General features: G+C 44.8%; 1 protein-coding gene across 3 annotated transcripts in view; it reads left to right on the forward strand.

Annotated features, from left to right (window-relative positions):
- Nucleotides 1-12,362, forward strand: part of ATP11C (ATPase phospholipid transporting 11C) — a 265,355-nt gene that overhangs the window by 56,820 nt on the left and 196,173 nt on the right. The gene's annotated exons all lie outside the window — the stretch shown is intronic.

A 12,362-nucleotide genomic window follows, 5' to 3' on the forward strand; every position in this document is an offset into this window, starting at 1 on the left:
CAGTTAAAATGAGATGCAGGTTAACTAAATGTATAAAAATGTTAGTTGCTGTGAGCTTCCTAAGACACTGTTACAGCATTTCACAGTATATAGATTTCCAAAATCCCAATCTTTAACTTTGTATAAATATTTTTTATAGCAGACTGCAACAATAGAATGCAGCAATCAAATATACATAATGGGCGACAGAAGGCGAGAAGGCAGTATAATTTTATGGTTTGTAATGGGAAAGAAAACCCAAATAAACAGTCCTGCCTGGTGGGGTGTCAGAATATTTCATCATTTTGACTTCAAAGGTCTTTTGTTTGTGCAGCGCTGCGTATGCCTTGTAGCGCTACAGAAATGCTAAATAGTAGTAGTAGTAGTTGTGTTCCTAGATTGTCTTTTAATATTCTCACCATAAAATGTTTGATGCAGTGCTCTGGTTTTGTAAATGCTGTCTCACAGAAGTAACATCCTGGTTGGCATTGTGATGTTTACTATGATGTCTGTATAAATTGATGCTTGGCTTGTCTCTCCATTATAGCACCCTTCTTCACACTTTTTGCATTGAGTGATATATTCCACATTTGAAGATGAGCTTGTGTAAAAGAGAAAATGCCAAACTCTTATAGGCCTCCTAAGGCAGCCTTAGCATAGTCAGAATGTTTTTTAAACAATCCATATTGCCTTTTTATTCTTTCCTGCACGACAGAAGATGGGATGAATTCTACAAAAGGTGTTGAATGTCTGGGGCAAAATAATGCTCTAAAATTGGAATGGTATGAAATTTGGTATGGGAGAAAAACTAGTGAAGACTTATTAAATTCAAAAACGGGCCATATCAGACTGAGGATTCTAGAGAAAGAAGTCAACTTTCACCAAAAAAATGGCCCAATTCATTTCTATGGATGCAGCAGTTTCAGCTGTTGCAGCATATAAACTTAATGACACGCACATAGTAGTTCGTCCTTTTAGAACTTCCTCACCCATGTTCTCCATTCTCATCTAAACTTTAATCCCTCAAGATTTATTCCTGGCAACTGCCTCCCTGCTAGGCTACTCAAACCTCCAAAATTTCTCCTGTAGCTTGAGCTGGATTTCTTTCCTGAGTGCACATGGGCAATGGAAGGAGGAAGAGGTGCTGTGCTCTCTCTCAACCCCCCCCCCCCCCCCATCCTGCCTTTTAGGGAGAAGGGAAGAGGAAGTGGCCTGTTTATTCCTCTCCCCCTCGTACATATTCTTCTGTTTCCTAGCATCTTCTGTTATCTTCAGACTGACCCTCGAGTTTCAGCAGTGGTAAATCCAAGGGTCAGTTCTTGCCCCTCTACTGTTTAATCTTTCTTTGAGGACAAGCAGGCTTCTATATTCTCACAAGCGGGTGACGCCAATCCGTGTCTGGTTCGGCATTTTGCCAAAGTTAAAAAGAGAGCTTTGTGGAGGATGTCATTCTCCACTGCGCGTGTGTGAATGCCTTCCCGCCCTTCGAGTGAACCCGGTCTCCTCGGTTCTCTTTTTTTTCATTGTGAGAAGAAGGTGCTATTTTTGTCTTCTCACACGTCTGGTCTGAGAGTTTTATTTTTTTGTGCTTTCTGGCTGTTTTTTTTGTTGTTTTTTCTTTTTGGCTGTTCTTGTAGGAATCATTTCTCTACCCTTCCTTTATTTTCTTAGTATGTTTTGCCCTTAAGTTTTTCATCATCACTGGGCTGGTTTTAGGCCCTGACTTCGGCCGGGTTCTTTTTTTGAGTTTTCTCCATTCCTTGCTCCTTTTTCAGGCACCATCGAGTTGTTTGATTTAGCCGGTGAAGTTTTCCTGTCCATGTGTACAAAGATTCCCAGTGGCTTCAAGCACTGTACCCAGTGCAATGGGACTATCTTGGGGAAGGACATCCATTCTTGGTGTCTGCACTGCCTTGGTCCTGCCATATGTTCTCTCTGTTCGTATGAAGAAGAGGACCCTGCTTTCCAAAGAGGTTCAACGAGAGAAGATTTTTGGAGCCAAGTCCCGGTTCCTCGACATTGGCGTCTGCATCGAGGTTGAAGGCATCAACATTGACGTTTGAGCATTACTTCTCGACGCCGTTCACAAGGGCATGGTTCAAGTTTGGTCTCTGTAATCCCATAGGGAGATACTGTCTGAAACAGAGGATGAGCGCTCGTAGGATTTAGAGAAGGATCCCAGATAGTTCTCAGATGAGTCTTTTGGAATCCTCTCTGAACTCTCCCCTCCACCTAAAAGGAGATAGTCTCCACCAGAGAGCCTTTCATTTCCATCTTTGTTAAGGAAATAGCTGATGTCATTCCATTTCCTTTGGAAGTGGAGGATGCGCCTAGGGCCACGATACTTGAGGTCCTGGACTGCATATCTCCTAAGAAGGCTATCACTGCCCCTCTCCACGAGGTACTCCAGGAAGTCCTCATCAGAAACTGGGAGCCCCTTCTGTTCCTGTTGTGTCCAAGAAGATTGACACCCAGTATTGGATTCACAGTGAACCTGGTTTTGTTAGGCCTTATTTACCTCACAATTCCATGGTGGTGGAGTTGGCTCTTTAAAAAGCCAGGAGTACTAGGGACTATGCCTCTGATTCTTCTGGGAGGAAGATGTACCAGGCTTCAATGCTCATCTCCTGCATACGATCCTACCAGCTCTTCACGAGCAGCTACTTGTGAAACTCGGTGAAACAGCTTTCAGACTTGGTGGATGCACTCCCTCTGGAACACGCTGAGTCTTTTCACCAGTTGGTCAAGCAGCAGAAGGTGTGTCAAAAGTTCTTAGCCAGGGCATTAACACTTTTGATGTGGCTTCAGGATCTTTGCTCAAAGTAGAACAGTGTGCAGACTCTCATGGCTGCGTGTTTTTGACTTGGAACATTCTGTTTAGCAGAGGTTGGCGGATGCCCCTTGCCGGGGGAATAACCTTTTCAGAGAGAAGGTTGAGGAGGTCGCTGACCAAATCAAGAAACACACTGATACAATCTCTTCTCTCTCCGCCAGTCACCTTCTGCATCCTCTTTCTCAGCTAGAAGAACTTTTGGCAAGCCCAGGAGCAGTTCCTATTACTATCTTGGCATAGGTACAATCCTGTGGCTTGCCAGCCTACTCAGGCTCAGCCCCAGTGTGCTCATTCACGTCAATAGTGTTCACCTAAGACCCCTGCTGCTCCCCAGGCAAAGCAAGGGATGAGCTTTTGACAGGCTCCAGCAGAGCATAGTCGCAGCAAAAGTATCCGTCCCGGACGACTTGCCGGTCGGGAGTAGGTTAAATGTTTTCCACCAGAGGTGGCCTCTTATAACCTCCGACTGGTGAGTTCTTCAAATAGTCTGTCTCAGGTACACCCTTAATTGACATCTCAACCTCCAAATTGCCCACCAAGAGCTCATTCTTTCAGCTCTCGGCCCAGGCAGGTATTTGCAGAGGAACTCTCCACCCTTCTGAAGAGCCCATTCCATTAGGGGAAAAGGGCAGAGATTCTATTCCACTTCCTTGTGCAGAAGAAAACTGCGGGGAGATGTGTCCCATCCTAGACCTAAGGGCCCTGAACAAATTTCTGGTCCAAGAAAAGTTCAGGATGGTTTTCCTGGGCACCCTTCTCCCAATGATTCAGACAGACAATTGCTATGCTCTAAAGGATGCATATACAGTGGGGGAAATAAGTATTTGATCCCTTGCTGATTTTGTAAGTTTGCCCACTGACAAAGACATGAGCAGCCCATAATTGAAGGGTAGGTTATTGGTAACAGTGAGAGATAGCACATCACAAATTAAATCCGGAAAATCACATTGTGGAAAGTATATGAATTTATTTGCATTCTGCAGAGGGAAATAAGTATTTGATCCCCCACCAACCAGTAAGAGATCTGGCCCCTACAGACCAGGTAGATGCTCCAAATCAACTCGTTACCTGCATGACAGACAGCTGTCGGCAATGGTCACCTGTATGAAAGACACCTGTCCACAGACTCAGTGAATCAGTCAGACTCTAACCTCTACAAAATGGCCAAGAGCAAGGAGCTGTCTAAGGATGTCAGGGACAAGATCATACACCTGCACAAGGCTGGAATGGGCTACAAAACCATCAGTAAGATGCTGGGCGAGAAGGAGACAACTGTTGGTGCCATAGTAAGAAAATGGAAGAAGTACAAAATGACTGTCAATCGACAAAGATCTGGGGCTCCACGCAAAATCTCACCTCGTGGGGTATCCTTGATCATGAGGAAGGTTAGAAATCAGCCTACAACTACAAGGGGGGAACTTGTCAATGATCTCAAGGCAGCTGGGACCACTGTCACCACGAAAACCATTGGTAACACATTACGACATAACGGATTGCAATCCTGCAGTGCCCACAAGGTCCCCCTGCTCCGGAAGGCACATGTGACGGCCCGTCTGAAGTTTGCCAGTGAACACCTGGATGATGCCGAGAGTGATTGGGAGAAGGTGCTGTGGTCAGATGAGACAAAAATTGAGCTCTTTGGCATGAACTCAACTCGCCGTGTTTGGAGGAAGAGAAATGCTGCCTATGACCCAAAGAACACCGTCCCCACTGTCAAGCATGGAGGTGGAAATGTTATGTTTTGGGGGTGTTTCTCTGCTAAGGGCACAGGACTACTTCACCGCATCAATGGGAGAATGGATGGGGCCATGTACCATACAATTCTGAGTGACAACCTCCTTCCCTCCGCCAGGGCCTTAAAAATGGGTCGTGGCTGGGTCTTCCAGCACGACAATGACCCAAAACATACAGCCAAGGCAACAAAGGAGTGGCTCAGGAAGAAGCACATTAGGGTCATGGAGTGGCCTAGCCAGTCACCAGACCTTAATCCCATTGAAAACTTATGGAGGGAGCTGAAGCTGCGAGTTGCCAAGCGACAGCCCAGAACTCTTAATGATTTAGAGATGATCTGCAAAGAGGAGTGGACCAAAATTCCTCCTGACATGTGTGCAAACCTCATCATCAACTACAGAAGACGTCTGACCGCTGTGCTTGCCAACAAGGGTTTTGCCACCAAGTATTAGGTCTTGTTTGCCAGAGGGATTAAATACTTATTTCCCTCTGCAGAATGCAAATAAATTCATATACTTTCCACAATGTGATTTTCCGGATTTAATTTGTGATGTGCTATCTCTCACTGTTACCAATAACCTACCCTTCAATTATGGGCTGCTCATGTCTTTGTCAGTGGGCAAACTTACAAAATCAGCAAGGGATCAAATACTTATTTCCCCCACTGTACTTACATCCCAATGCTTCCAGCCCACCAGAAGTATCGATTTCGGCTGGGAACACATCACTTTCAGTACTGTGCGTTGCCTTTTGGCTTCTTTTCAGCTCCCAGGGTCTTCACCAAATGTCTAGCGCTAGTTGTATTTCCATATCTAGATGATTGGCTGCTGAAGAGCTCCTCTCTGGACAGAGCTCAGGAGTCCATGTAGATGACTATTCAGGTGTTCGAGTTACTAGGGTTTGTTTAAACTGTGCCAAGTCCCATCTTCACCCTGTTCAGAGATTGGAGTTCATCGGAACACTGCTCAGTATTCAGATGGTTCAAGCCTTCCTCATGGACATGAGAGCGGATAATCTAGTTGCACTCGTGTCCAATGTTCGAGCCTCTCGCAGGTCACAGCTCAGCAGATGTTGAGATTGTTGGGGCACATGGCTTCCACAGTGTACTTTACACTACACATCTTCACATGAGATCAGCTCAATGGACTCTACCTTCTCAGTGGTATCAAGCTACAGGAAGTGTGGAAGATGTCATCTGAGTGTCCCCGGAGCTTTTACGCTCCCTTCAGTGATGGGCCATTCAATCTGATGTGACTCTGGGACTTCCATTCCAAATCTCTTGGCCACAAAAAGTGCTGAGGATGAGGAGCTCATTTAGATGGGCGTCATACTCAAGGTGCTTGACCTTTTCAGGAAACAAATCTACAGATCAATCTCCTGGAGCTCCGACGATCTGGAACGCTTTAAAGGCTTTTGCAGATCATCTATCTCACAAAATTGTTCTCATCCAAACAAACAAACAACCAGGTTGAAATATATTATATGAATAAGTAGGGGGGAGGGCACAAGATCTCACCCATTGTGTCAGGACACCGTCTGGATGTAGCATTGGGCTCGCCACCATGTTTCTTTGAGCCGCCTAGCTGGCTGACAAACTGAGTAGGATAATGCAACCTCACGAGTGGTCTCTCAACATGGGCACAGCCAGCAAGATCCTCTTATCGTGGGGCAGTCCCTTGTTAGATCTTTTTGCCATTCAGCTCAACCACAATGTCCCTTAGTTCTGTTCCAGGCATCAGATGCCTTTCTCCTCAGTTGGTAGACAGGACTTCTGTATATGTATCCTCCAATACCTCTAGTGGGAAAATCTTTGTTGAAACTCAAACAAGACCACAGAGCCATGATTCTGATCGCTCCATACTGGCTGTGGCAGATATGGTTCTCTCTTCTTCTGGACTTATCCTCCGAAGAGCCGTGAAGATTGGAGTGTTTTCCGACCCTTATCATGCAGAACGAAGGGTCACTTCTGCATCCCAACCTTCAGTCTCTAGCTCTTGCAGCTTGGATGTTGAGAACCTAGAATCTGCTTCCTTAGGTCTTTTGGAGGGTGTCTTCCAGGTCTTGCTGATTTCCAGGAAAGATTCCACTAAGAAGTGTTACTCCTTTTTTTTTTTTTTTTTTTTAATGGAGGAGGTTTACCATCTGGTGTGAGAGCAAGGCCTTAGATCCCCTTACTTGCTCTCACACTGCTTGAATAACTTCTACACCTATTAGTCTGATCTCAAGACCAACTCCCTAAGAGTTCACCTTAGTGTGATTAGTGCTTATCAGCATGTAGAAGGTAAGACCATCTCTGGACAGCCTCTAGTTGTTTGCTTCATGAGATGTTCGCTTTTGTCAAAGCCCCCTGTCAAATCTCCACCAGTGTCATAGGATCTCAACGTCGTTCTCACTCAGCTGATGAACAGTCCTTTCTAGGCACTGAATTCCTGCCGTCTGAAGTACTTGACCTGGAAGATTTTTTTGGTGGCTGTTACTTTAGCTCGTAGAGTCAGTGAGCTTCAGGCCTTAGTGATGGATTCACCTTTAAAGTTTCATCACAACAGAGTAGTCCTCTGCTTGCACTCTAAGTTCCTGCCGAAGGTGGTGTCGGAGTTCCTTCTTAACCAGTCAATTGTCTTGCCAGCATTCTTTCCCCAGTCTCATGGCCATCCTGGTGAAAGCAGCTTGCACACCTTGGATTGCAAGAGAGCATTGGCCTACTACATGGAACGAACACAGCCCCAGACAGTCCACCTAGCTTTTCATTTCTTGTGATCCTAACAGGATGTGGGTCACCATCAGGAAACACACTATTTTAATTTGGGTAGCAGTTTACATTTCCTTCACTTATGTCCAGTCTGGGCTGGCCCTAGAGGGTCATGTCCTAGCTTACAATATCAGAGCCATGGCTGCATCAGTAGTGCACTTGAGGTTGGCCTCCATTGAAGAAATTTGTAAGGCTGAGACATGGTCTTCAGTCCACTCATTCACATCACACTACTGCCTTGAGCAGGATACCCTACATGACAGTCAGTTTGGGCATACAGTGTTGCAGAATCTGGGATCTAGAATCCAACTCCACCCTCCTTGGCCTGTTTTAGTCTGTTCCAGGCTGCACTGTCATTCAGATTGTATATTTTTTCAGGCTAATCTGAGTTATGTCCTCGCCATTGCCAGACCCAGTTGACCAGTGTTTGTTGTTTTTAGTGAGCCTGGATGCTAGGGATATCCCAGTTGTGAGAATTAATGGCCTGCTTGTCCTCAGAGAAAATAAAGATACTTACCTATAGCAGGTATTCTCTGAGGACAGCAGGCTCTTGTTTTGTGTAATAGGAAAAAAGAGGAATCTTTTAAAACAGGACTTGCAAAACCTCAGGTCGCCAAGGCAACTAAAAGAAATTGGATCTGGCACCTTGTTGATTTCTGCCAGCAAAACCTAGCAGTGAGTAGCTCAACTAGAGTTGCAGAGAGCAGTTAGGTGAGGATCACTAGCAGGATCTCCCCTCTTCGCACCCCTTTCCCCCTTCCCCCACTGCCTACCTCTACTTATTCACCCACACTTTCATTCTCCTTCCTTCCTCCTGATCCAGGCCCGCTGCCGATCACAAGCTGAAGGAAGGGAGAGCTGCTGCATGCTCCTTTTCTGCTCTGTGGTTCAAATTTTGTATTCAGCACTAAAGTCCTAGAGGGAGGAGGAGGATGCAACCTGATTTTTAGCCATTCGCCTTTCTTCTGATTGTGAATATCACTGGACTACGGCCTCTGAGGACAGGAAGAGAGAGCACTGGGCTTCTGTGCTGTAGGGGAAGGGGAGATGAAGCTAGAATGGGAGTGTCTGTGCATGGGCTGCAGCTCATTGGAAGTGAGAGCTGGGGCCTTGTACTGCAAGGCTGGGGTTGAAGAAAGAGCCAGATGTCTGCGTGCTTGTGGGGGGGGGGGGGGGGGGGGGAGGGGAGGGATGAAGACCCAGATATCTGTGTGCTGAGGGGGGAGAGGGTCAGAGGGAGACAAATATCTATGTTCTGAGATGGGGGGAGGGATGGAGAAAGCTGGATGTCTGTGTGCTGGGGGGGGGGGAGGGGGGAGGGGTGGACAGAGAGAGCTGGATGTTTGTGTGCTGGGGATGGGCGGAGAAAGTTGCTACTTGCTTTGTTGCAAGGGTCTTGGTGGTGGGGGAGGTCTGTGAAGGTGGAAAGATGCATGGAGGGTTTCGATTATGAGGGATGGCTGTTGAAAGAAAGCTGCTACATGGGGTGGGGGGGTCACAGAGCTATGGGGGTATGCTGTGGAGAAGGTTTGGGAGTGGTGATTGAGTGATGAAGGTGCATGCTGGAGGAGGAAGGTTTGAGAGAGCTCTGGGGGCTCTCTGCTAGGGGGAAGCAGCAAAGCCTTTAAGGGGGCATGCCCAATATATTCTTAATATAGTTAATGCAAAGACCATATACTTACTGTACCCTAATTGCCTTTCAGATAAATGGAGATAGACTTAACTATTCTATATTATCTGCTGTGTTAGCATGTATTACAGTATCATATGTTAATTGTAATGTGCAATCCCCACTCAGTTCCCCATTTCATGTATCAGATAATGTAGGAATTAGCAGCTTCACACTTAATGAATGCTGTCTTAACTGGTAGCACAAGCATGCAATAAGTGTTCTAATTCCTGAGTTAACTGCTTAACATGGTTAGCAAAGGGGCCCTTAGGTCTGTCCTTTGCTTTTCATTTGGTGTTATGATTGTAAACCCTATTTATGAAATGTTTTTGTGCATCCATTTTCCCCAGGCTACTTTAAAAGCCAGAAACTGAGGCATCTTGATGCTTGACCATATTATCATAATGGCAAGGTTGTTCAGAGTTTGAAGTGTTGCTCAATCTGGCAAATGTTTGTTCTATTGCAGTGACTATACCAAAAGGTCGTGTGAAGGAACAGCATGACTTTACTTACTATAATTGAATTTCCTTACAATAGATAGCTTTTTTTCTAGTTCTCAGTTTATTCTGGGGTAGAGTTCAATGATAGAATAAGAGGCTTTGTAACAGGATTATCATTCGCTCAATTTGTAAATGCAATGGCAGTATAGACCAAAAAAAAAAAAAGGAAGATATAAAATAGCTTTAAACTGCAAAGTTGTTATCTGTGGCTCTGCTTCTTCATCTTAGAAATTATTAACCGAAGACTGAATTAATACTTTCCAGTTTTGACTATTGTAATCTGTTAAGTCCAGGAACTTGATTACAAGCTCTGATTCCTGCCAGATACTAAAATCTTTGCCTTCATCCCAAGTAAGCATTAATATCAAGGACTAAGGGGAAGATGCACTAAAAAATCATTAAAGCCCTTCCCTTACCGATTCCCTTAGTGAATCGGTAAGGAACGGGCATGCATCAAGGAAAAGGAATGCAAATAAACTACTCGTTGTAGCTCACTTGCATTCTCTATTGGTAAACAGTCGGCCGGTCGAGCATGCGCAGAGCAGCCAAGCGTTATGCCAGCTGCTCTGCGCATGCCAAGGATCACTCAAAAAAAACAACAAAAAAAGAAAGGATGTCCCTGAAGAGCAGGAAACTTCTCAGCAGCCTGAACCTCAGAAGAGAAAGAGTGCTGAAAAGAGCCCCAGTTAATTTAAGTGCTACTGCTCTTCCCTTGTCTAACATTTCCATTGTTTACTTCTTTGCATGTTAAAGGCAGGCTTACATCATCAGGCAATTAGGAAGGACTTCTGTGAAGAAAAAAACATCCAAGTGCTGGTCAGGGACCTCTAACACGAGCTGGAAATCTTCCTGCAGCTTTTGTGATGGGCGTCCTTCTTGGACGTGTTTTTCCTACCTGCAATTAGGAAGGACTTCTCTGAAGAAAAAAAAAAAGGACGTCCCTGTTTTTCTTATCTGCTTAAACTGACCACAAGCACAGTTCTCTCAACAGTTCCCTTCAAGGTTGTTTTCAGCTTGCCCCCACAGGATCAGAACGTGCGAGGACGTCCAAATCAAAACTTTTTGGACGTCCCTCCCTCCAGTTCTCTCTCAGCCAATCACAGCGTGCTTAGCTGATACTGGTAACAGCTAAATGTGCAGGGATTGGCTGAGAGAGATCTGGAGGGAGGGACATCCAAAAAGTTTTGATTTGGACATCCTCGCATGTTCCGATCTTGTGGGGGCAAGCTGAAAACAACCTTGGAGGGGACTGTTGAGAGAACTGTGCTTGTGGTCAGTTTAGGCAGGTAAGAAAAACAGGGACGTCTTTTTTTTTTTTTCCTTCAGAGAAGTCCTTCCTAATTGCATATAAGAAAAACACGTCCAAGAAGGACGCCCATCACAAAAGCTGCAAGAAGACGTCCAGCTCGTGTTCGACGTCCCTGACGAGCACTTGGATGTTTTTTTTTTTCCCCTTTTGATTCCCTCATATGCACCACCCTGTGTGGGGACAGCAGAATCTGAGGCACACAAACCCTCCAAACTACCCAGATTTCCAGGGGACAAGACAAATAAGCAGCGCAGGAAGAGAGAGCATCCTCGTAGCCCCGTCTGATCGCTGCTTCCCGTGAGTGTTTTGAAGTGAGAAGGCAGAGTAGTAGCCCTTCACTTAAGCTGCAAACGTCTAAGTGCTCGTCAGGGACGTCCTTTTTTTTGTTTTTGTGAGTGAAGGATGTCTATGTTAGGCACTTTAGAAGGACATCCCTGACGAGCACTTTTTTTTTTCCTTCTGATTCCCTCACAGCAGTCCCAACGAGAGGTGCAGACCTCCCGTTAGGGTTTTCACGGTAAGGGAATCGGAAAATGGTAGTACATCTCATTACAATACGATTTATACACATTGGGGTACTAATTTGCTCATCTGCATTCTGTTTTCGTTAGCTGCTACCATGATCGGAAAATGGCTCGGAGAAGCATTTAGTGCATGCCACGGTTTACTACTTGCTCGTTAAGTTTAGTGCATCTGGCCCTAAATTCATCCTATAATTGGATTTTACTTATTGAGCCTATCGGAGGTTACTGTAAAGGTTAGCAGCAGTGGACAGCCATACTTCTAGAAGGGTTAGTTTGATTTAGATGGAAACACTGAATTCAATAAAGCTAACCATTTACTATCTAACTGGTTCCAGCTCCACTCTGGATCAGTAACCGCTATTGAGTTCCTGTGGTAGATGAACAGCTTTGCTCTGTTTTAGCACAGCAGGACTCTCCTGGCACCTCAAGCCTTCAACTGGCTGTAGCAGTAGAGGAGCAATTGTTGTTGACTTTTTTTTTTCTCTCACTTTCTCATGCACTTTTCTTTTTTTATTATTACTTGTAGCAGTTCTCTCCAAATTCAAGGAGTAGAAACTTTCTTGAAAAAAAGTCAACACGTGCCTTTTGGGCTCCGATTCCATGCACAGGTAGCATAGGTCACATAAATCTAGGGAATTTAGGTTAAATATTCTGGCTTTTAGAAGAATAAGTTTAAGGATCCTGCCACATTTAGGTTTAAAACAATACGACATAGCTATCCTGTTTTTTGTTTTTTTTTTGTAAACATTTTTTAAACAACTTGAAGATGCCTGTGTACTTCTGTATTTGAATATACAGTATATACGTTTGTTTATTAAAACTTATTGTACAGCACTTTCTGGGCAAGCAGGTCAGGGAGATTTGCAAAGTGTAGCTAAAATAACACAAATAAAAGCACAGAAAGGAATTCCATTGAGGCTAGGAAAGAGGCAGACAATCAAAGGACATTCAAAACAGATTAAATAATAACAGTCGAACCCTGAACATGAGACAGATAACTGTTGTTGACTTCCAAAAGCCAGAAAAAAATAATGAGGCTTAAGAGGAGACTTACTTCTTAAATGAAGG

The sequence above is a fragment of the Microcaecilia unicolor genome, chromosome 7, assembly GCF_901765095.1.
Source record: "Microcaecilia unicolor chromosome 7, aMicUni1.1, whole genome shotgun sequence".
Classification (NCBI taxonomy): Eukaryota; Metazoa; Chordata; class Amphibia; order Gymnophiona; family Siphonopidae; genus Microcaecilia; species Microcaecilia unicolor.